Source organism: Panthera tigris, chromosome B4, assembly GCF_018350195.1.
Source record: "Panthera tigris isolate Pti1 chromosome B4, P.tigris_Pti1_mat1.1, whole genome shotgun sequence".
Classification (NCBI taxonomy): Eukaryota; Metazoa; Chordata; class Mammalia; order Carnivora; family Felidae; genus Panthera; species Panthera tigris.
Genome location: NC_056666.1, coordinates 117,211,357 through 117,235,133, shown reverse-complemented (window position 1 = coordinate 117,235,133; position 23,777 = coordinate 117,211,357). Strand labels below are relative to the sequence as shown.

The following is a 23,777-nucleotide window of genomic DNA, read 5'->3' as shown; positions in this document are numbered from 1 at the left end:
TGAATTTGGGGGAGACACAAACATTCAGCCCATAATACTCAGGGAAGATCTGAACCCTTACTGTCTTAGTGGCCCTCCTTACAGGAAGTGACCTGAACATAAGCAACAATGAGAACCAACCTCCCAGAGCATAGGGGAAGATAGAGACAGGAAAGGTAGCATCATTTCTATAAGCACATGCAAAACAGCATTGCAGGACATTTTGTACTCTATTTTTAAAAAAACTTTTAAGTTTATTTACTTATTGTGTGTGTGTGAGAGAGAGAGGGAGAGGGAGAGAGACATAGAGAGAGAGAGGGAGAATGTGAATGAATGGGGTAGGGGAAGAGAGAGAGGGAGAGAGTGAATTCCAAGCAGCCTCCATGCTGACACAGTGCAGAGCCCAATGCAGGGCTGAAACCCACGAATGTGAGATCATGACCTGAGCTGAAATCAGGAGTCAGACACTTAACCAACCGAGCCACCCAGAAGCCCTGTTCTGTCACAGGGTTTTAAAAATAATTAAATTAGATGTCAACACTAGAACCCAGGATATTATACTTAAAATGGTGGGCTACTGTCTTCTGTTAAAACACTGGGTAGCCTGGCATCCCTAAGCCCCTATTCTAGCAAAACTACATCCAACTTGGTAGATTTTATTGGCCCTTCACTTCAGCCTCCAACCCACTCGCTTGACTCATTACCGTGTTCATCTGGCCCCCGGAGGAATCTCAGTTAACAATCTTTTTCTAAGTTGTAAACAGATTGTTTGTTTTGCCTTTAGATTCCTGCAGAAAGGTATGAAATAAGAAAACTCAAGAAGAGGGGTGCCTGGCTGGCTCAGTCAGTAGACATGTGAGTCTTGATCTCAGGGTCATGAGTTCAAGCCCCATGTTGGCCATGGAGCCCACTTAAAACACACACACACACACACACACACACACACAACAACAACAACAACTCAAGAAGCAGCAGAATGAGATGGAAAAAAAGGTGAAATAAAAAATTTCAATATGCAAATTAGAAAGTGGCACACTTAGAGGAACCCGGAAAAAGTAGCAATGAACAGGAAAAGGTAAATGGCAGCTGAGCCGTCAAGACTTGGTTCTAGAGCAGAAAAATCAAGGCTGTGGGACTGCTAGACAAGTGGCAAGAGGCAGCCAGCAAGACTCACACCGAGGAAACCACAACACTGTTCAGCCAAGAATCACATTACTCTGAAAATCACTCCCTTCTTGCCAGCTAGTCTTGCAAAGACAATGTTCTCATTAACCAACCACGATTTAAAAGTATTACTATGATCAAAGACAATTCAGACAGACAAAGTGCAAGGCAGAGAGAGAAGCGGGGACAGACTGTGACAGAAATTTGCCTCCGATCTGAGACGGATGTGCGTGGCCATGTGCTCCTGCTAACTCCACTTTTTGCCCTTAGTGAGAGACTGAACCAATGAGTAAATTAAATACACAAAGCATCTCCAAGTCTAGTGCTCTGATTTAACCACTTCCTCTACCTCTGTTAGGCAGCAAACTGTAAGAGAACAGTGTCGCTGGATGTCTTCTATATCTGCCAACTCTGGTCAAAATGGCCAATTATACTGTTCAAAAGTTACTCATCCAAGACCTTGGGTCTGCATTTCAGTTACTTTCCACCAGATGGTGGTGGGCTATACAACAGTGTTCACACTTGCCTGTAAAACACAGAGGTTGGAGTGGGAGCAAGAGTTTAAAAGTAGACATTCTGGGCCCCACCTGCAAACATACTGACACAGGCTTGAACTCAAAGACTCCCACATCCTACGGGAGAGGTGAGCACCATATTTGCTGATGTGTAAGTCATGCAGAGTTAAAATGCATGCTAACTTTACAAAGAAATATTTTGGGGGGAATATGTAAGTATTTTTATCACATGTATTTTGATCATGATTTTTAGGTAGTTTGGTATGGAAAATTATTATTGAACTTACAAAGTAGGCTGCATCTTAAAATCTAGTAAGAAACGTATTCATTATTCATTAGTAGGCCGTTAATTAGAAAATAATCCCACAGCTAGAAGAGAAAAATATTGGCTTCAACAAACGCTGGCACCTATCAAGGTTGCCATTATAATAAATTTAAGTCTCTAATGATAGGAGAATGACACAAATCCCGATCAGAATTATCATTTGTGCCTTATTATCTTTGTTGAAAAATTGACCAGTAGGACATGAAACTTTAATCTTTATTAGATGTTCTGTTTTGGTTCATTTCCCTACAATGTATACTTCCATATGTAATTCATACTCATTGGCTATATTGATATTTGGAGATTCTGTTTGGGGAGATGAAGAGGGACATTAGCACATACCAGCAAATACAGATAGGAAACTATTATAATATAGTTAAAAAGTGTCATCATGACCAACCAAAGGCTTTATGAAACTAGATGAAGGATGTACAATTGTCAGTAAGAAAGATGTGGAAAACTTGGGGCAGAAAATACAGATCTGTGAGCAGCTGGGTGGCTCAGTCGGTTAAGCATCCGACTTCTGCTCAAGTCATGATCTCACGGCTCGTGAGTTTAAGTCCCATGTTGGGCTCTGTGGTGACAGCTCAGAGCCTGGAGCCTGCTTCGGATTCTGTGTCTCCCTCTCTCTCTGCCCCTCCCCTGCTCATGTTCTGTCTCTCTCTCCTTCAAAAATAAATTAACATTAAAAAAAAAGAAAATAGAGGGGCGCCTGGGTGGCTCGGTCGGTTAAGCGTCCGACTTCGGCTCAGGTCATGATCTCATGGTTTGTGAGTTCGAGCCCCACGTCGGGCTCTGTGCTGACAGCTCAGAGCCTGGAGCCTGTTTCAGATTCTGTGTCTCCCTCTCTCTCTGACCCTCCCCCGTTCATGCTCTGTCTCTCTCTGTCTCAAAAATAAATAAACGTTAAAAAAAAAAAAAAAAAAGAAAATAGAGATTCGTGAGTTAGCATGCAGGAAAAAAGTAGAAGTGGAAGGGATCGCCCAGGGAGAAAATGTTGAATGAGAAGAAAATATACAGGATGGGGAACTCTGAATCTCTCTGTTTCTCATTTTCTTTTATCAGAATTCAGAGTGTTGGCCTCATGGCTCTTTTGGCTTTGTGAGAGATGGAGTTTATGCTTGATGATAAAAGTACATACTAGAACTATCGATCAAACCAATGAACTGTTGCAGAATTCCTGCAATGTTATACTAAGGGCTCTGACAAAGTCTGCAGCAATACAAAAGAATTAGGGTTAAGGTCGAGACCTTATGACACAATGCAATTTTCGAAATTCAATTGAAAAAGTTAATTAATGTAATCATAAAAATAAAATATATTTAACTCCATTTTATTTATGTAAAGTCAAGGCTTTTTCTTCAAGAGTGGGTCTGCTGAGTGGAATTTCCTTTATTACTTTTTTCCCAAATTTTTACCTTTTTTTCATCTGCTCCCAATTTAATAGCAATTCTTTAGTGACTCACCTTTATTTAGCCTTTCTAAAGCAATTTAATTTTTATAAAAATAACAACTCCTGTCTTCTCTCTCTCATATTTCATCAGTTTTACATAATATTTAATTAAATGATACCCAGTTTGGGAACAAATACCCGTGTCTTTTAGTAAATGCACAAAGTAGTCGATAGGAGCAAAAGTGCCCAGGCAAACCTGGGGAGCCAGCCAAAAAGGTTTCTATTGGCCAGAACTGCTAACTCACATCAGATATTTTAAACACATTTAAACAGAAATAGAAAGGTACCATTTCAGAGGAGAAATGTGAAGTAATTTAATTCACAATGAAAATTTCACTTTGAAAGTCAATAGTTATAAGATAGCCAATATTTAATTGAAATTTCTCAGCCATGTTGAAAATCTGTCTGAAAGGGCAGCCTCTCCATCCAGCCTTTCCTGCTGCTCTAAATTGATAGTCCTCTCTCCATCTTAGGAACTCATTCAGTGATGTTTTTAGACCTTACTTATGACACATCTCTCATTTTACTTTACAGTGCAGAGCGTTATAAACTGATCTTCTCTCTTTTTATGTGATATAAACTACTTGATAAAATAGACTACACCTCTCTCATTATATACTTTCTAAATCAAAGCGCTTTGCTCATAATGGGCCCTTGCGTATTTGAAGTGGCACCGGATGTGTGTATGCATTTGTGTGTGTGTGTGTATAGTGAGGCAGAGGCAGGGGAAATGAAGGGCAAAAAATATACACAAATGCCCAACGGCGCATAAGAAATGGAAATACTCCAGAAGTACACACTCACTTCTTTTCACATCTCCACGTATGCTCTTATAGGATGGTGTTTAGCTGGCTACATCTTCCAGTCAGCATCTTAGCAGTAGAGACAATATTTTATCTATCTTTGTGAACTAGTTATAAAAGACTGTTACACTGGGGCACCTGAGTGGCTCAGTCGGTTAAGTCTCCTACTCTCTGTCTCCCACTCACGGTTTGTGAGTTTGAGCCCTGCGTCGGGCTCTGCACTGACAGTGTGGGGGCCTGCTTGGGATTCTCTTTCTCCCTTTCTCTCTGCCCTTGCCTCCTCCCTGCCCCCTTCTTTCTCTCTCAAAAATAAATAAGTAAACATTAAACACTGTTACAGAGACTGACCCCTAGCATGTGTTAAGTAAATGTTTATTGAATAAATAAATAAATGAAAGACTTAATTGGAAAGTCTCAAAGATTCAAGGAGAGTAGGGCATGAAGAGGATATAAAACTACCACTAAGGAAAGTGAATTTGACCCTACCTTTACTATATAAGGTCTATTCAAATGTCCAATACATTTTCTTCCAAAAGGTAAGGAATGTTATGAGATTTTAGGGTCAGAGAGGTCTTTAGAGATGACCTTATCCGATTTTAAAGACGAGTTGACAGATTAGCCCAGTGTCACAGCAGCTAGCCATTAGAATAAGACCAAAGCAATTGTAAGCTATTTTGGCTATACCGATTCCAACTGTCTTCTGAAAAAGACGGAGTCTATAAATGAAAAGTCTTTGGCAAGGAGAATCACTGATAGGGGTTGGAGTACACTATGGAGCAAAAAGGTAGCAAACAGGAAAGAGAGCACAATGGTGTTTCCAACGTGATTCCCACTCTGACAACTATGATGTGCTTTTCTGTCTTGCTAGAAAGTGGCAGAGTTAGGGCTCAAGGTCAAGTCTTCTTTATACCAGAGTTCAGGTATCTTTAAAGTGAAAACCACTTTAAAGATAAATATATCTTTAGAAAGTTCTGGAAATTAGTCGAATTAAAAACAAAACCCAAATGGAGCTTCCAAGGAACAATTAACACCACTTTCCTTGGTCAATAAATCTTCCTGCAACAAAATTATAAAAATTAAAAGTCACATAAAAGATAAAAGATCACAAATATTTAGTATGAATAAGAAGTGTTTACCAAAGCCTGAAACTTAAACATTTAAATGAGAGTGGGGGATAGAACAGTCTGTTTTCTGAAAACTACAGCTTAACAATAAGAATGGGAAGATTATGATGAACCCATAAGAAGCTAGTTTCTGCCTTTTATAATGATCCTTTGGGACTGTGAAAAAGGAATCTTTTTGGAGGATGGGAAGTTTCTGGTTGTTGAAGAAGTCATAACATTTTGATTTTAGTTTTCAACACCAAGAAGCCATTTTAAAATGATAAAATGTTAGGACCTCCAAGATGGGGATTTTGGCTCCTTTTGTAATATTTTCCTGCAATGCAGATATCGGTTCAACTGGCTGCCTGTTTCTAAAGAACCCACTGGTTTCTAGACCATTAGATCTGAAAGGGTCTGGGCACATAGTAGGCATCATAAATATATGTCAACTAAACAAACAAGTATCACACTCCAAAAGAGGCTTGAAATCTGGAGGATGAATGTTACTTTTAGGGGGAAAAGGTTGACAGGAGAAATCCTCCTAAGAGGGACAGACTGTGAGCTCCAGGAACCCTTCCCTAGCTGGATGGATATAGTTAACGCTGGCGGCTTAACTCTTCCTTAAACAGACTGGTCACTTCACTTCATTTTCTACCCTAAGCCCCAATTCTGACACGCATTCTCCAAGGCAAACTGCGAGTACACAGCTAATCAGCAGCCCAAAGACCCACTGCAGAAGCTGAAGAATAAATGCAGGAATGCCCTTCATGGGGAGGGGAGAAAGAAATACAATTGAGAGTAAGTTCAGCTTAACGGTGCTACCAGGAAATGGGAAAACAAGAATGAGTAAACCCTATAACCAAAGGAGACTACAGGTTAGGCAGGGAATCAAAGTCACATTTAGATTTGAAATAATACCACATATTTTATGATGGAAACATATCATATTAGGATTAATGAGTACCAAGAGCAGAGGAATTTAGCCAAATTCAGGGGGAGTTTCTGGAGCAGTAGGAAGCCACATAAAAATGTATGCAGGCACTGAATTGAAAGACAACGTCTTTGGAGGGTGATGCAAGTTAATATTTTTAGATTATGCACCTATTTGACTAAAGACTAGTACAAAACTAATGTCTGCTATGGTTACATATCTATAGCCTGATATGGTGTGGAATCGTCTCATAATAGCACAGACCCATTTTGTGAAAAAAAACAGATCTTGCATGACAAAAGACTAAGTGTCCCAATCTCACACCGATTTTCTGGACTCTACCTCATTCTCTAAGAGGAATCCATTCTACTGAATTTGTTTAAACTCAGGAGACACAAGGCATTTCAGATTCATCCATTCACTCATCAAATATTTATTGGAGACTTCCTGTGTGCAAAATTTCAGCTTTAAAAAGAAAACAAACAGGTTTAATCAGTCACAGAAGGTAGACTGAAGTTCTGCTGAAATGGACAAGAAGTGGAGGAATTGTAAAATGCACAATCCCTATTAAATATTAACAAAGGCTGGGAAGCCCTGTGAATGTCAGGTTGCCACGGTCACTGAGGCAGCCTCTGAGCTGCCCCGGTGGAGGGTACCCCAGAGCTGGGCCAGATCTTGTAGATGAGCACATAAGAGTTGGCTCTACTTTTCTCTCCTTTTTTCCCACTCTTCTATCTTGGAAGAAGAAAAAGTTGAAGGCTAGTCCCTGGCAGGGAGAGAGGTGGTTTTGACAGACTGGAAGGTAGTCCCATAAAAGGGTGTTTGCTAGGTGTCAGGATAAGCATCTAATTGAAGGTTTGATGCCTAGAGGGATCAGGCAGCAGCACAGGGGTTTTTCAGCACTGAAGCCACAACCCCAGATGTGTCGGGCTTCAAAGGCTCAAAGCGTCAAAACTGCTTGAGGCCATTTAGAGCCAAAGCTGCTAGTGGCTGCGGGGCTGTTTGAATCCTGGGGTCCTGGAGTGAGTACAATGCCAGGGGCTCCAGACACCGAAGGGAAGGGAACAGAGCCATTTCATAACAAAGCTGGAGTTCTTGAGGCTGTGGCGGCTGTTTGAACCCCAGGGCAAGTACAAGCCTGGGTTTCCAACTCTGAAGTGGAAGGAGAAGTGGGCAAGCCAGTGACAATGCTCACACTCCAGAGGTTTCCTTTAAAAGTAGACACTGTTCGGTGAATTATTTTCCCAGACCTTTGCGTTCAAATTCAACAAGCAATTACGGAACATCGAACAATTCCACGGGACCGCGTTATGCGTTCCACATGCAAACTTACGTCTACTCTTCTGTCGGTGTTCCAAATTGGATCTTCTTTTTCGCTGTCATAATGATAATGTTATACGTACGTTATCAAGGTATATTCTGCCAATAAAACTTTTAATTTGTTTAAGGAGGTAGCTTCCATTCTGGAGCTCTCCAGAGACCCATTCACTGGCAGAGAAACAGGCTGCTCCGGGGTTCAGCTTCCCCGCCTGCCAGCAAGCCTTGTGATAACGCAGCAAACTACAAGCACTTAGCAATGCAGGAGGAGAAGAAAGGGGGCTGGGGAGCTACACACCTGCAATAAAGTTCCTACAGAAGGAAATAAATGTGAGGGTGGGAAAGAACTTAGAATGATCCACTTTAACTCACTGATCTTGCCGAAGAGCATTTGGAGAATCTGAAAGGCCAGGCAATTGCCCCAAATTCTACATGTAAGCGTCCCTTTCTGAACAAACTTTTGCATTCCATATTTGGGGTTATTTTCCCAGAGAAGTGCCACGGGAAAATATAGGCCTCTTTTCCCTTTTCTCACGATAACAAAAGGAAAACCCTCACCTTGGAATCTGGGCCTCCCAGTGGCTCACCATACCACGCACTTGCCTCAGCACCAATGCTCAGCATCATCCATGGAATAAATCCTTTTCCACTCTGTGTTAGCTTGGCTGCTATCACAGTCGGCGCAGGCTGCTATAGCAAAATACCATAGGCTATGTGGCTTAAGCAGCGAACATTTATTTCTCACGGTTCTGAAGGCTGGGAGGTCCCAAGATCAAGGCACTGGCAGTTCCAGTACATGGTGGAGGCCCCCTAGATTTGCAGATGGCCGCCTTCTCATCGTACCTTCATGTTACAGAGGGGGAGGAGAAACATGCACTTTCCTGTCTCTTTTTATAAGGGCATTAATCACATTATGCGAGCTTCACCCTTAAGACTATCTGGCTCCCAAAGGCTCATCTCCAGATCCCATCACATTGGCGATTACAGTGTACATATATGAATTTGGGGAGAACGAAGGCATTCACTCCAGAGCATTGCACACGACAGGTCTTTTCTGTTCAAATATCATACACAAATACTGGCCAGAGTGCACTTTCCTTTTGTAGGGCTGAGTGGTAGCCCCCCAAAAGATAGGTTCATGTCCTACTCCCCAGAATCTGTGGATGTTACCTTATTTGGACAAAGGGTCTTTTCAGGTATAATTGTGTTAAGGATCTTGCAATGAGAAAACTATCCTGGAATATCTGGGTGGACCCTAGATCCAATGACAAGTGTCATTATAAGAGACACGCAGAGGAGAAGACAGATAACGGAGGTGAAGGCGATAGGAAGACGTAGGCAGAATTGGAAGTAATGTGGCCACAAGTCAAAGAATGTCAACAGCCACCAGAAGCTGGAAAAGACAAGGAGCAGATTCTCCCCTGGAGCCTTCGGAAGGAACGCAATTCTGTCAATACCTTGATTTCAGCCTTCTGGCCTCCGGGACTGTGAGAAAAGAAATTTCTGTCGTTCTAAGCAACCAGTTTGTGGAAATCGGTTACAACAACTCTAGGAAACAGACACAGCTTCCACCTGCACACCCTGATCCTTCTACCCCAGCACAGCCATTTCTCCTGCTCCCAAATGTCTACGAATCTGGTCCTTTCAATACTTGGCAGAGGACTCAGACACTATGGAACTCAGAAGCTATACTTTTAACATACATTTTTTGAGACTTCTTTTTCAAAACCAAATTGAAGTGCCTTAAGATGAGAGTAGATGTCCCAGCTTTGTTGCAAAGGGAAGACTAAACAGAAGTTTCCTGACTTTAAATTTAGAGGTTCCTTCCAACTTTCCTCCCTCATTTAGGGTCCTGCAAAATCCAACACAGGAACAGATATGAGATGGCAGAAAATTAACCCAACCTGGTTCCTTGCCACACGAACACTGCCTTAGCTGTTCTGCTGTCTCTATTTCTCCAAAATCGAATCTGATGCTTCTTAAATGCTTTCCTAAACTGTTTTGTCCATGACACTGTACAAAATACATTGTAAAGCAGTGCAAAGATACCCAAGAACAGAGCAAGGCGTGCTGATTTTTCCTTTCTCTCTCTCTGTCACACACATACTTCCTCCCTCTTTAAGCATGGACCATAACCCAAACCACCATAATCCACGCTCTGAAGCTGTAAAGCCACACCTCATCCTGATGCCAGGGCCACCGTTCTAAAAAACACATTTCATCATCCCATCCCCCTAATTAAAATCTTCCAGTGGTCCTCCTATCACCTTCATTCACTTCGACAATACTTTTTCCACTGAGAATCTACAAAGGACACTCGATAATAATTGAGGGTTAAAAGGTAAAAACATAGTCCACAATATATATATATAAATATACAGACCTAAAATGTTTCTATAAATCACCAAAGCTTTAAAACTACGTCTCCTGCTTTACCCTCACAAGCAGCTAACCTCTCATACCCAATAGGGTACTCTCACGCACTTAGCCATCAACTCCCTTATGCTTCAAGATGCAAACTGTCTCCCATAATTCTTCCTTTCTTTCTCCACTCCTTCCTTCATCCATCTTTCTATCATTGCCCAATGCTTAACTTCCTTAAGTGTCTGATACTAGCTACTGTGAGCCCTTGGGGAGCTTCCACTCTAACTCAGAAACCCTCCCCAGACCCTCTTGATCATCATCCCCCCCCCGCCCCCCCCAGCCAAGCACAGGGAAATCGCACTTATCACCGGTCCACAGTGGAAGATGCACGTTTCTAGCTTCCTACAGTCCTGAGTGCCTGAGGTTTCTTTTGTCTCTGTCAATTCCTGAAAAAGGTGTGTTGAAGTCTCCATCTGTAGTAGTGGGCTTGTCTATTTCTCCTTACAATCCCATCATCTTTTGGCTCTGTCGCCCCATTATCAATACTGCCGAGCCCAGAGAAAGGCAGGAGGAAGAAATGAAGGAGGGAAGGATGGAGAGGGGGGAAATAAAAAGAAGGAGGACTGAACAGGGAAACAAAACTGATTTCTATCAAAGGAAAAAAAAGATTAGAAAGAAGATTGCAATGCCAATAGAGAGGGCTTTTTAAAAAAGAAGGCAGCAGGAGGGGCAAACAGATGTCCCATCCCTTTCAAACCTAGACTAGAGGTAAACCCAGAAAGAATTTCAATTTATATGAAGCAATAGACCATTCAAATCCCTACCCCACAATCCAAAGCCTTGAGCAGGCACCATGAAATGTGCTTTCTCTTTTCTGGAAGCCATGCTCATAAATTCACCGTTTCTCAGTCGTGTTCCATTGCAACAATTGCTGCCCCCACCTGATGGAATCGAGGACCTGAATCACTTTGAAACTCAGCTGAAAGTAAATTTGGACTTTTGGAGTATATAATGGTATCTACAGTTCCCGCTCTGATTACAGGAAGTGTCACATTAGCACTTTGGTAAAGAAAAGATCCACACTCTGCTTAAATCTTGCTGGTGTCGTAAAGAACGCTTAATACCCTATAATACAGACTTCTGTTTCACAGAAAAATTTCTCATTTGTTTTTCACTGTAAAACTGCAAATGGATGCTCTTCATCACTCAGCCAGGGGGAATCACTCGAAAGCAGGAAGATGCCTTTACTGAGACCTAATATGAGGGGCCAAATTCAAGAGGTCATTTGATATAAGGAATAGAGATCTCTGCATTGTGCCAACAGGCCTATTAACAAGCTGAGCCTGGAGAGTTAATGAAATGGTACCTGAGTCTATGGCTTCTAGACAGACTCCCTATAAATTACCCGACTCTACCTTCATACAGTATTACCTACATTTTGCTTCCACCTCTAAATTAACAACTCACCATCAATTCTTTGTGCCTTATAGCTGTGATTCCCATTAAAGACCAGATTTTTCTTTTTTTCAAGTCAAAAGAAAGCACGTCAGTAGACTACCCAACTAAAGACCAGCAGCCTGGTCTTCTCCATGGTTTTGACTGTTAAATTCATTTTACTCTACCGATGGGAATTTTCAATGCCTTTGCAAAATGCTTGGGAGAAATTCTGGTCAAGTTCAAGGCCAGACACAAGGGCTTAAAACATTTATCTTGGCAAAGTACAAAACCCTCCATAGTTACTGGCAGAGTAAGAAGATGACCCTTTCTACAAAAATTATCCAATTAATTCCGTCTGCCCAAGAGAGAGAAAAGCATCCATTTGCATAAGTATGTGGATATGCTTTGTCAGGTGAAATAATGCTTGAGTTAACTTTCCATTTTCAACTTGAAACATCTTTGTTCCATCATGGTCATGGAGACCTCCCTGTGGTCAGATCTTTGCTTGAATGAGCTCTCATCGGTTAATATTTTTCTATTTCTTTAAATCCAGGTTACTTATTTCTGAATCTAATTTTTGCTTTAAATTGTAGTCTCTTTCTGCTAAAACATAACACTTCTTCACATACCTATTTTTTTTTGTAACAGTAAGTAAAACAGTGAAAGAGTATTGTGAGCAAGTGCCATGGGCTGGGGGAAAAAAGACAAACAAAATTCAGGCCCTATTCCTTACCCTTGAAACACAGTGGAGGACACATGAGACCCACATGTATGGTAACAATGAGAAAATATTTTGACCCAAACCATAAAAGTCATTGCAAATTAAAGGAAAAAACATACTACAGATTGTGCCCCTTCGAGGGCCCACATCCAAGAATAAACAAGACATAGGTAAGAATTTTCAGGAACTGCTTCCTCGTAGAAACAAGAATTGCTGAATACAGTGGTGTGTGTGTGTGTGTGTGTGTGTGTGTGTGTGTGTGCGCGCACACGCGTGTGTGTATAGGAGCATCATTTCATCTCTCTTGGGTAGTAGCTCCCTTTATTTGCCAAAAGGACATTAATTTTATTTATCTTGACATTTATTCCTCTCCCTTTGCAATCAGAACTCTTAATCCTACAAGAGAAATAGAAAATGCCTTGTTTTCCATCTGCTCCGTCTTTTTTATTTCCTACTATATTCCTATCATTTCTTAACTATTTAATCTGATGATCTTACATCACTGTTGAATATTCATGTTTTAGTCTCAGTAGGGTACTCATTACCACTCACACTTCATGCTTTCAGATTCATTCTCTTCCTTCCCTTCATCCAGGCACCTCAAGTTCATTCATTACCTCCCATCTTGATGTCTGTGACTCACCCATGTTGGTCTTCTGACATTCTGTCTCCAAATAACTATTGAAACCCTCTTCAAAGGCTTGAATCTCAAATAATTTATTCCCCCACTCCATCAACTCCGCTGATTTCTAGTTCATCTCTGCCTCACATTTAAATGGTTGACTCATTTCCCCGACCACTTTATAAACCTTTAAAACACATTATCTCCTTCTTGCACAAAATTACATGTATTTTCATCTCTTCGCAAAGCCCGTTTTCTAATTGGTTTCGTTTACTTAGCTTATCGCTCCAATTTTCTTCTTTTATACTCATTTTTCATAACTCTCCTTACTGTGCCACTTTTAATCACAGAAATGCACCTTGGTTTAAATGGCCTGGAGATAAATATTGAAAATGTGTATGTGAATAGCCTAAATTTGATTACCTAATGGTTTGGGTGAGGATAAAGGAACATGACAATAAATAGTCACTGGCCAGATTTAAATACACGACAGGATTTGGCATTTATACTCCCTTATCCGGCACCTGCTATGGCCCCTCATCCCCGATCTCTCTCAAGGCTAGAAACAGGAAAGTAATCCGAAATGCATTTTTCTCCTTGGTCCAAATGCTACTTTTCATTTGTCCAATTATAAATCACAAGCTGAGTTTTGAGCAAAGACAAGGGAGGTTTAAGAACTGTTCACACTGTGCAGTATTCCAGTCACTTTTATGACTATTACTTTGTTTAATCCACCAATACCCACAGTATCGATAGAACAAGAAGGTCAAAAACAAACAAACAAAAATCAGTTGCTTCATAAAATTATGGACATGATTTTTTAACATGATTTCTTTCTTTTTTTATATAGTTTATTTATTTTGGGGGGGAGGGGTGTGGGGAGGGGCAGAGAGAGAGAGAGAGAGAGAGAGAGAGAATCCCAAGCAGGCTCCCACTGTCAACTCAGAGCCGGAGATGAGGCTCGATCTCGTGAACCATGAGATCATGACTTGAGCTGAGATCAAGAGTAGGATGCTTAACCGGCTAGGCCACCAAAGAGCCCCTGCTAATTTCATTTCTTAAAACCCTACACAACTCTTTTCTACCATTGAGCAGATCTCCATCAGCAATATGCAATATGATTCTGTTCAGAATGTGGAGCCATCTGTAAGACTGACATCTTCTCAATTCATAATCTGGTCTACACCAAGGCAGGCAAGATGAAAGTACAAGGCCCATTTTTCTTCATTTAAACGGATGGCAGATCTTCTCTTTATTTCTTCAGAAAAAGAGATTCTCGTAAGCAGGATACATCACATTCACGGAAAACGGATATGCCCACATCTGGTCCTGGGTTGTTTATAAATCAAAGATTAAGTGCCTCACTGCTTTGAAACCAAAGACGTTCCAGTCCAGCCCCCTCAGGGCTTCCTCTCTGTGTTAGTCTCTATTAACACTTGTTCCATTTGTTCTTTCAAGGCTCAGAGAACCCCTACTCAATCCAGCACTCAATTATACACATTCTCTACCTGTGGGCTTCACTAGGATTTTACCAGTGGCCATTGCTGTGTACCGGAAATAGGAGGATCATTAGGAATTTGCCTAAATTGTACTAAAACCTGCATGTGTTCGCTTAAATTATGACATCTAACCCAATGCAGTTTTAGAATTGAAACTGAAAATTCTGGCTATCTCCTGGGGACGTGTCTACCTAAAAGTAGTTATCAATCCAATGGCTAGGAAGAGGGTACAGATAGATAACATAAACGAGTACAGGAAGTCAGTAGCTAAGCACCAAAAAAAACAGACAGGTGAGAACTTTGGTGGACAAAGGTCAGGGCTTCAGCAACAATCACTGAGCCAAAGAAAACACATCTCTGAGCCACAGGCAGCTAGAGGGCACAGGGCTACGGTTCTTACCATCTGGGCAGAAATTACTCCTATAACTCCACTCACAAACAATTGGCACATATGTAGAAGGATGGTTTCTCTACAAGTACCTACTCCTCCCTTGCGCTCAGTCACCTATATTCACTACAAGTACCCAAGGCATTTTCGATTTCAGTGGTTTGCAAAAGCAAGTAGCCTTAGGTGGGAGCTTGAGCCTGAGTGGTGTAAGCTGTAAAGAGGCACTCACGGTGCAGGCCCTCTTTGTTGGGATCCCAGACTGGCCACGAATTAAGGAATGGATTCTCTCTTCAGGGAGAGGGTTGTAAGATAAAATAGACAGCACCCACTTCAACTGAATTTCAGATGAATAATAATTCTTTAGTATACGTACATCCCAAATAGTGCATGAGACATACGTATGATAAAACATTAATTGCTACTTGCGTGAAATTCAACTGGAATTGGGCATCTACATTTTATCTGCTAAATCTGGTAACCCTACCCAGGACCAGCACTTCTTTCTGGGTTATGCGTTCATTCCCAGGTCTTTCTAGCCTCATGTGACGGCACTGGGCGGACAGGGCAATCACTGACAGACCAGTGCAGAGGTTATGTGGACTCTAGAATCAACTGTACTGCTTGGGTTCAAATCCTAGCCCCACAAGCACAAGGAAATTTCTTTAACTCCTGTACATCTATGTTAGTTTCCCAGTCTGTAAAATGGGAATGGTGGTAAAACTCTATTTTACGCATCTGTTTTGGGGAGAAAATGAGACAATCGACTCAAAAGTTTGGCACACAGCAGGCATTCAATAAATGCTGGCCACAGTAATCACCACAGGTTGCCTTGTCCAGTACAGATGGTAATCTACTTGCTAATTGAGTCTGCATTCTAGCTGACATTTAACATTATCCTACTGGTGTGAAAAACATTTATTTAACATTTCCTGTATGTCCCCTATGCTGGGGGAAAGTATTATTTTAAATTTAAATTTGGAAAAATATAATTTTAAATTGTAATACAAGGCTCCAGAAAATTCTTAAGGAAGGTTATATTAAGCTCACAGGACAGACTCTCAATTCTTCATTTGTTCCCCAGTCCCATTTATCTCTTTTTTCTCCCTATCGCTCTTCTTCAGCTTATCAGAAGGAAATGTAGGAGCAGCAAATAGTCACTTGTTTTATCTCCTAGACAGAGCAGGATGCTTTCTCCATCACAAATGATTTACTTGTCCTCCAGACACTTTCCCCCGCCCCCCTGCAACAGGCACACACACACACACACACACACACACACACACACACACAATCCACCTGTCCCACCTCTACCCCCCACCCTGGAACTGTGTCTTGGGGCATTATTGTTCTCCTCTTAACTTAATAAGCTGGAAACACAGCCAGAGCAGTTAAGAATCTGCTCAAGGGGGCACACAAGGAGCCAGCTGGGGAGCTGAAATGAGACCATCCCACTTCTTGGCTCCCCGCCCAGTGCTCTGTCCAACAGACCATAGTGGACACCTGGGTCTGCTGAATAGGAGCCCTGCAGTTGCTAGGGCAAAGGATGAAGCCAAAGTTGGAAAACTCTTATGATGCTCCCCATGGCGATTAATCTGTTTGAAGGTCTGGGCTCTGAACCTTAGATTCCAGGTCTGCATTCCTTCATAAAACCTCGTGTTTTGAAAGCCGCAGTCAATGACCCTGTGAATTTAACTAGACACATTCTTACAAAGCAGCGTCATAAAGGAAAGCTCCTAAGTGATTGGAATCTGCCAACATGCTGTCTTGTGCTCCTGGCTCCCAGTATGGGGGCCCGGGAGAGGAGGATCCCACGCCAAGTCAATTTTCACTGCTTGGGCTACCAGTGTGGAATGCTGGGCTTCCTTAGAGGCACGGCTGTCATTTTGGATGCTTTTCTTAATGAAGGCTTAGGCACTAATCTAAAAGGTCAGTGCCTGCTCACACCGCTGTACTGGTGGCCACACTTAAATTGCATAGCCACGGTTGGCAGGGTGGGGTCCGTTCCAGGCATGATGAGATTCACATCTCTTTAACCTGATAAAATGAAATCTATATGCGCTTTGCTTTTAAAAGCTTCAAAGTCTTTACTCACTTCGGCGAATAAAAGCTAAAGGAAAGGTAAGATCAAGTGCCAAGCCCCCTAGAAAGGAAAATGTGACCTTTGTTTGTTTTTTTCCTCTCTCCAACTCATTTTTTTAAATTTTTTTTAATGTTTATTTATTTTTGAGACAGAGAGAGACAGAGCATGAACGGGGGAGGGTCAGAGAGAGGGAGACACAGAATCTGAAACAGGCTCCAGGCTCTGAGCTGTCAGCACAGAGCCCGAGGTGGGGCTCGAACCCACGGACCACGAGATCACGACCTGAGCCGAAGTCGGCCGCTTAACCGACTGAGCCACCCAGGCGCCCCTCTCCAGCTCATTTTTTTCTTCTCTCTCTCTCTCTCTCTCTCTCTCTCTCTCTCTCTCTCTCTCTCTCTTTCCCTCTCTCCCTCTCCCTCCCTCCCTCCCTCCCTCTCTCTCTCTCTCCCTCCCTCTCTCCCTCTCCCTCTCTCCCTCCCTCTCTCTCTCTCTCTCTCCCCCTCCCTCCCTCTCATTACTGTTTTCATGAACACTAAAGACAAACCAGAACAAATGACAAACAATTCTGGTTTGGGAAGGATAATAGTCTTCATCCCGTTGAAAAATCTTCCCCCAAAGTTTCGTTGCACTTATCCGAACTAAGTAAGTTGTCTTTGGTCACTCAACCTTATTTACTGATCTGCCTCATACTATGGCTGGAGGGACATCAGAACCCGAACCCTATGTGGCAGACACTGCCTGCCTCATTCAGGTGTCTGCACTGAAGCAGCCATGGGGAAAACTGGGCTTCTCTGAAAGCAAGTCCAGCTAGTGGACTCATGGTTTTTATCTGCCTAGACTTCCTTTTACTACAATCTGATAACATCCCGATTTCCTTTGAGGAACTATGCTTCCTCCGCTATTTCCGGTCGGTGCGGCTGAGACGGGGCCAATCCCACCTGCCGTGGGGCGTATAACCTAGGCTTGGGGGTCAGCATTCTCCTGCCCTCTTGCCAGAATAATTGGTTCTGCATCATGCCTGAGACTGAGTTCAGGGCAACTAAAATCAGCCCCGGGACTTTGCTGGAGCTGAGGAAAGTGGCACGCCTCTCCGGCTGGGCTTGTGAGGCTGGCAGATCATAGGTGCTCCGCCCCAACGGGAAAGTCTGCCTGAGTGAGAATGAAGAAAAGCACAGAGAGGCAGAGCTGAACAGTGAGAGACTGATTTCTGCTGACACTGTGCACACGCCCAGGGCCAGCTTTGCAGCAAGTCAGTGATGCCCCTGGTGTTTTCAGTTATGAGAGCCAAGGCGTCCTTCTTTTTGCTTAAGCCAGTTTGGGTTGGGCTTTCATCGCTTGCAATATAAAAACTGTTGGAAATGGTCCAAAAACGGTTTCGTTGAGACTGCTAGGCTCAAACTCTTATCAGGAGGATTGTATGTCCCCGGTATAACGCATATGCGTGTGTAGAAGCAAGTACGAAGATACACGTGGATTCAGTTATTAATCTCTGCTTCCTCCTCACCAAAGTATAGTAACAGCCTCCATCCCCGTATCCTTAACCCAAACAACTAAGCAAATAATTCTTGCCCATTCTGTACCCACCTCACTGTCCCCTGCACGTTTACTGTCCCATTTAACTCTACTAGGTAGCCGAAATGTTTTTGTTTTGTTTGTTTGTCTGCTCTGGGGGAGGAGGTTGGTTTTGTTTTGGGGGGATTTTTTGCTGGCTACTGATCTCAGTCAGAAATCAGAAAACTATGGCCTGCAGGCCAAATATGGCCCACCACCTGTTTTTTTGTAAATAAAGTTTTATTGGAACATAGTTATTCGTTCATTTACGTATTATTTATGACTGCTTTAGCCCTATGAAAGCAGGGTTGAGAAGTTGTGACAGAGACCATACAGCTCAGGAAGCCTAAAATATTTACCATCGGGCCCTTTACAGAAAAAGTTTCTTGGCCTCTCATCTAGAGAATTAACTTGGAATGACTGCCGCCCTTAGAGCATTTGTGTTTTGTGTTTGCAGTGTCTTTTGTAGCTTTATTCTCTTTGCAGCCAGTGTTCTTTTGCAGGCTATGGAGATGAGAGGAGGAAGTTTAAATTCCTTTTGATAAGAAAAGCCATTGCCTACCTAGAATGGAAACGGAAGCTAAAAAAAGGATTTTATTCTTCCTCTCCCACAGCAACATGAAGAAATATGGAGACCATCTGTGCCAGATTGCTGGCAAATTGCCACCCCCTCCTGGATCTTACAGGCTAAAAGCCTGGAAACTACATTTCCCAGAATGTCTTGCTGTAAGTTTTCCAGGCTAGATTGTACCAATAAAAAGAGCCCCCATGATATAAAGAAGGCAGAGGAAAACAGAGCGATACTAACGCTCTTCCAGAAGAAGCACGCCAAGGCATGGACTTCAGCTGATTGACAAAAGATTTTGCAGTGGTCTCTGAAAATCACCTAATTTAGAATTTCAGGCTGTGGTGACCATTCTGTGGGTCCTGCAACTTTAACAGGAAACTGACAGCTAGCAGAGCCTTTTTCTGACTTTTCAACTTCCAGTTGTTCCGATGGTTTTGCATGTATCCAATCTCCTACTTTAAGATCCTTCCTACTTGAAATACCTAGACCAGTTTCTGTTTTCCTATCTGAGCCTTAACTGATACACCATGATATTCCCTAGATAACACAATGAAATATTCCCTTTAGCTCCAGAAGCAACAGATGACAGTGCTGTGCTTTCTGAATAGTCAGTGTGCCAGTAGTCTAGGTCACTAGGTAACGGATCCTAGTGATCTGCCAGTCGGCCACCGCTGGTAAGGCATTGGATGCAGCCCCTAAATGCTCATCACTGCCAGTGTTGTTAGGATTTCTCAGGCAGAGGCGTGGCATGTGCAAGGATGCAAAAGTGGGGTAGATGTGTGCACAGGACAGAGATTGGATTAGGCTCTAGAAGCCTGAGCCCTGGGAGGACTCGGCAGGATGACGGCAGTAGAGAATGACGCTTCATACCAAACTAAGATATTTATATAAACGTTAAGATGACTGCCCATGTTCCTCAGCCTCATGGAAAAGTATAAGGAAAGTAAATCAATGCACAAGCCAACGTGTATTTTCAGGAGAGTGCAAAGGGATATCAAACTAGAGAAAATGGAAATGGGGAGCCGTTTACAGAGACTTTGCAGTGACAAAAAGCCCTGATGTCAAGTAATATGGATTTTAGTGCCGCTGCAGACACAGCTGGCTGAGTGACCTTGGCCGAGTCACCCCTCACAAGGCCTTTGTCCTTTTCACTACAATGAACTGACAACCTCGAAGCCTTTTCTGAGGCTGCGGTTTTATTATCCACGGCTTAGAGGGAGTTTGTCAATGGAGGGCCTCAGGAGCTGCAAGCGGATTAAGATCACAGATGTAAAGATCTCATCCAAAAGCTCCAAGTTCTTTCTACTCTTGACAAGTTATCACAGATTCAATCTTACTCCACGGTCACCAGCAAAACAGCCAAGCACACCATTGCGAGTTCTCTCCCTCCTTCCCTTTGCTCCTGCTGTTGCATCTATAACTGGTCTCTCCCTCCCTCCCTCTCTCCTCCTCTCTTTCCCTCCCTCCCTCCCCTTCTTTCTCCTAAGCTATCCATCGGAAGGCCTGACTTCAGGGAGAGGGGCAGAAAATGCCAAGGGTGGGGTGGTTGGGGCGGGGGTGTTACTGCCGAAAAGAAAACAAACCAGCTTTTAGTAGCCTTTGGGTTTTCTGCCAGGCGTGCACAAACACCACTGTCAGTGTCAAGACTGCTTTTGTGTAGAGTAGAGGAACAGGAAGGACAAGAAGGAAGATGGTAAGGATGCTAACATGCTTTGTTAGGGACGTTTTTTAATTAATCTGGAACAGAGTCCATTGGAGTAAGAATACCCTTTACAGAAGAACGACATCCTCAGATGTTTTTAAATTGTGACTTTTATAAAAATCCAGCCATGTAAGATGTTCTCTTAGTTTCTGCTCAGTTACAATTGATTTGTTCAAGGCATCGTCCCTTTTTTGAAGGAGTCTGTCGAACTAAAAACCCATATATTTGAGATTTTTAAGCTGCTGTGTAATTATCAGAAGGGACTTAATGCTTGCTTCCTAGTATCTCTCCTCTACAAAGGCAAATGATCCGTTGGTATTTCAAGGCAGCCAACTCCTTTTAATTAAGGGAAGAACGTCTTGTTATTCATCCTCCTCAATTCTGCATTTCTTTGTATGACTTAATAATTTATTTACAAACATTACTTGCAACCACATGTTCTGCTCCATTTGGGAAGGTTGCACGGCGGTCATGTGTTTCGTGTCTCTCTAGAACTCCTTGTCTTGATAAAATAGGACATTCTGCATTTATGAGTGTCAAAAGGGACTTCAGCAAGGACTTAAATAGACTTGCCAGCTGTGTGCTCCGGGCAATGGGAACTTATGGGCCTGTCTCCCTGTCCCTTGACTCCTCACAGACAGACGTTGCCTAAGCCAGACAAGGAATTTCAGTGCCGAGTCTCTTGTTGTTGAAAAGTCTGGAAAGCAGCTCTTGTGGTCACGCAGATCGGCCAGTAGTTCCAAGTGGAGTCCACACTTAAGCCACGTAAAGAAGGAATGCTGAGATGGAGAACACGCTGAGAGGCTGTTTTTGGAGGAAATACCAGCTTGTAGATCAGGAGGATGCTGTACGACATCATCATCCTGGCTACCTTTTCCTTCCTAACTACTGTGTGCCAGAAACCAAGCCAGCCAGGCATTTCATCCATGCTAATTCCTCTCATCTAAGCCTTACCATCAGGTACATATTCTATTTTACAGATGAAGAAAACTGGCTTCATAGAAATAAATGACCTAGCCCGTGGGACATACAGCTACTGAGAAGCTGAGTCAGAATTAGAAGCTAAGTGTAAGACCAAAGCTTGGCTCTTCTAAGGCTCTGTGCAATTACAAAAAGGTGCCCAAGGGCACATGGCTTAGTAAATAGACCGTGCCTGCATACTAATTAGTACAATGTGTCCTTCCTGCTAGTAGATGCAGTCCTAGCCCAGGATACACGGTTGGTGAGCAGTGCAACGACTACAGTTCAGTGCCCCCTCACTTCTCCAGCACAGTGACTTTGTGAAGGATGTACACTGAGCAATTCTTTGTGGCGGCCCTCGCGCCAGGCCAGATGTGGCTAAATCCTGTGTGATGCTTAAGTTTATGTATCAACTTGGCTGGGCCACGGTGCCCAGGTTTTAGTCAACCGTTATTCTGAATGTTTCTGTGATGGTATTTTTGGATAAGATTAACATCTAAATCAGTGGACTTTGACTAAAGCAGATTACTTACTAGCTCTAATGTGGGTGGGCCTTGTCAAATCAGTTGAAGGCATGTGTACATAAATATTTATGTGTGTGTGCACACACATTTCTGTTTCCCTGAATAATTCTGACTAATATAACCAGAAATTAGAATCCAGTCTCCTCACAACTCCAAAGGAGTTTTTCTTCATTTCAATGTGAGAAGATGACCAGGGTGCAAGAAAGAAAATTAGCTGATTGAAATACTTTTTCTGAAAGAGTGCCAATTAATAAAACTATGTCAATGTAGAAGAGAGTCTTTAGGACATGCTTCAGGGCTCCGCACTTGGTTCTGTCCCATTCAACACTTCTGTCAGTGGCTTGTGTTGTAGGATCATGCAAATCCAATTTGAAGATGAAACGAAGCCGCAAGGGATAACTAACATGACAGACGACAGGATCAAGATTTTGACAGGTTGGGTTACTGTGCTGAAACTAACAAGAAGGATAATGGTATAACCATACATTTTAGATTAAAGAAATCAATAATTATAGCACAGCTATAGATTTGGATTAGAAAGGTATCTTTTAAATGGTACAGTTGAATTTTGTTCTTCTCGGGCTCAATACGAGTCAACAATGTGACCCAGCTCCTTTATAATGTTAATAGTATTGAAATCAAAAGATAAAAATATTTTTTAGCTTAAAAATATTAATGCATCCTATGTATCCATCCTCGTGTAATCCGTGTAGGTCTGAAAACATCAGAAATACCACAACCAAATTCTAAGAGACTCCACATTTTGGAAGGGTGATGGTACAATAAAGCATTGAAGAGAAGGACAACTGAGCAGGTTTAGAATTTTTGTTAACCGAAGAGTAGTGGGAGGAAATGAAGATTAATGTAACAGAGGAGAAAATAGCTGAAGGAAGATGTAAGAAGGGTCTTCAAGTGGTAGAAAGAAGAAAAAACCGGTCCTCTTTCTGTGTACTTCCAAACAGAATGAATATGCAAATATGGCAACTTCAGGTCAATAAAAGAAAAGGCTTTCTAAAAATTGCACACAGCTGATGAGAAATCTAGGATACTCTGTGAAAAGGGAGGCCCCCTGGCTGAAACTGTCCAAGTCTGTCTCTGTGATAACTTTACAGCTTTTCCAAAAAGATAGACCGTGTTGATAACATTTCCCTTCTCCTTCCATCTCATAAAAGTAATAAGGGGAAAAGAAGCTAATTTGGCATGATCTGCACTTGGTGAGCCATAGCTGACTTTTAGGAATCACCTACTTCTTTTCCAAGTCATTGCAATTTGGTTAATTATTTTTCTCAGACTTTCTTGACGAGGGCATCAATTACACCAATAATTCATTTAGAATTAAATCACTGTGTCTTTCAGCATTCTTTTCCAATAACCACAGACACAAGTAAAGACCATCGTTAGTTTTACCATCATTTCTATTACTGCGCTAGTCACTATGATGTTGTAGATACTTAATCTCATTTGCACCTTGATACACTTATCTGAAGCTCAGAGACCTTGGGTCTCTACCCCAGGACATAAGCCTGCAAATAGCAAAGCTAAGATTTAAGCCCAAATCCAATTGATTTCAAAGTCTCTGCTGGGAACTGCTATATTCCGTGGGCCAGTCTCCACAAATGCCACACTTATCCTTTCTTTCCCCTGAGCTTCCTCTGCATGGTCACCCGCAGTGCTTTTCTACCTCTCCTCTGTGCACCCTACAAGATCAAGCTCACTCTCATGCCTGAAATAAAGTCTGCCCGCACTGATAAGCTCAGGCCATGATGGTTTT

The 23,777-nt window shown here is 42.4% G+C and overlaps 1 long non-coding RNA gene across 2 annotated transcripts; it reads left to right on the top strand.

Moving 5' to 3' along the window:
- Positions 1-16,418: 16,418 nt before the first annotated feature.
- Positions 16,419-23,026, top strand: LOC122240138. Of its 2 annotated transcripts, none has more exons than XR_006219484.1 (3): positions 16,419-16,547; positions 21,160-21,482; positions 22,720-23,026. It is a non-coding gene; the product is annotated as an uncharacterized LOC122240138 (long non-coding RNA). The 2 variants fall into 2 exon arrangements; XR_006219483.1 differs by having other exon boundaries at positions 16,419-16,739.
- The last annotated feature ends 751 nt before the right edge of the window (positions 23,027-23,777 follow it).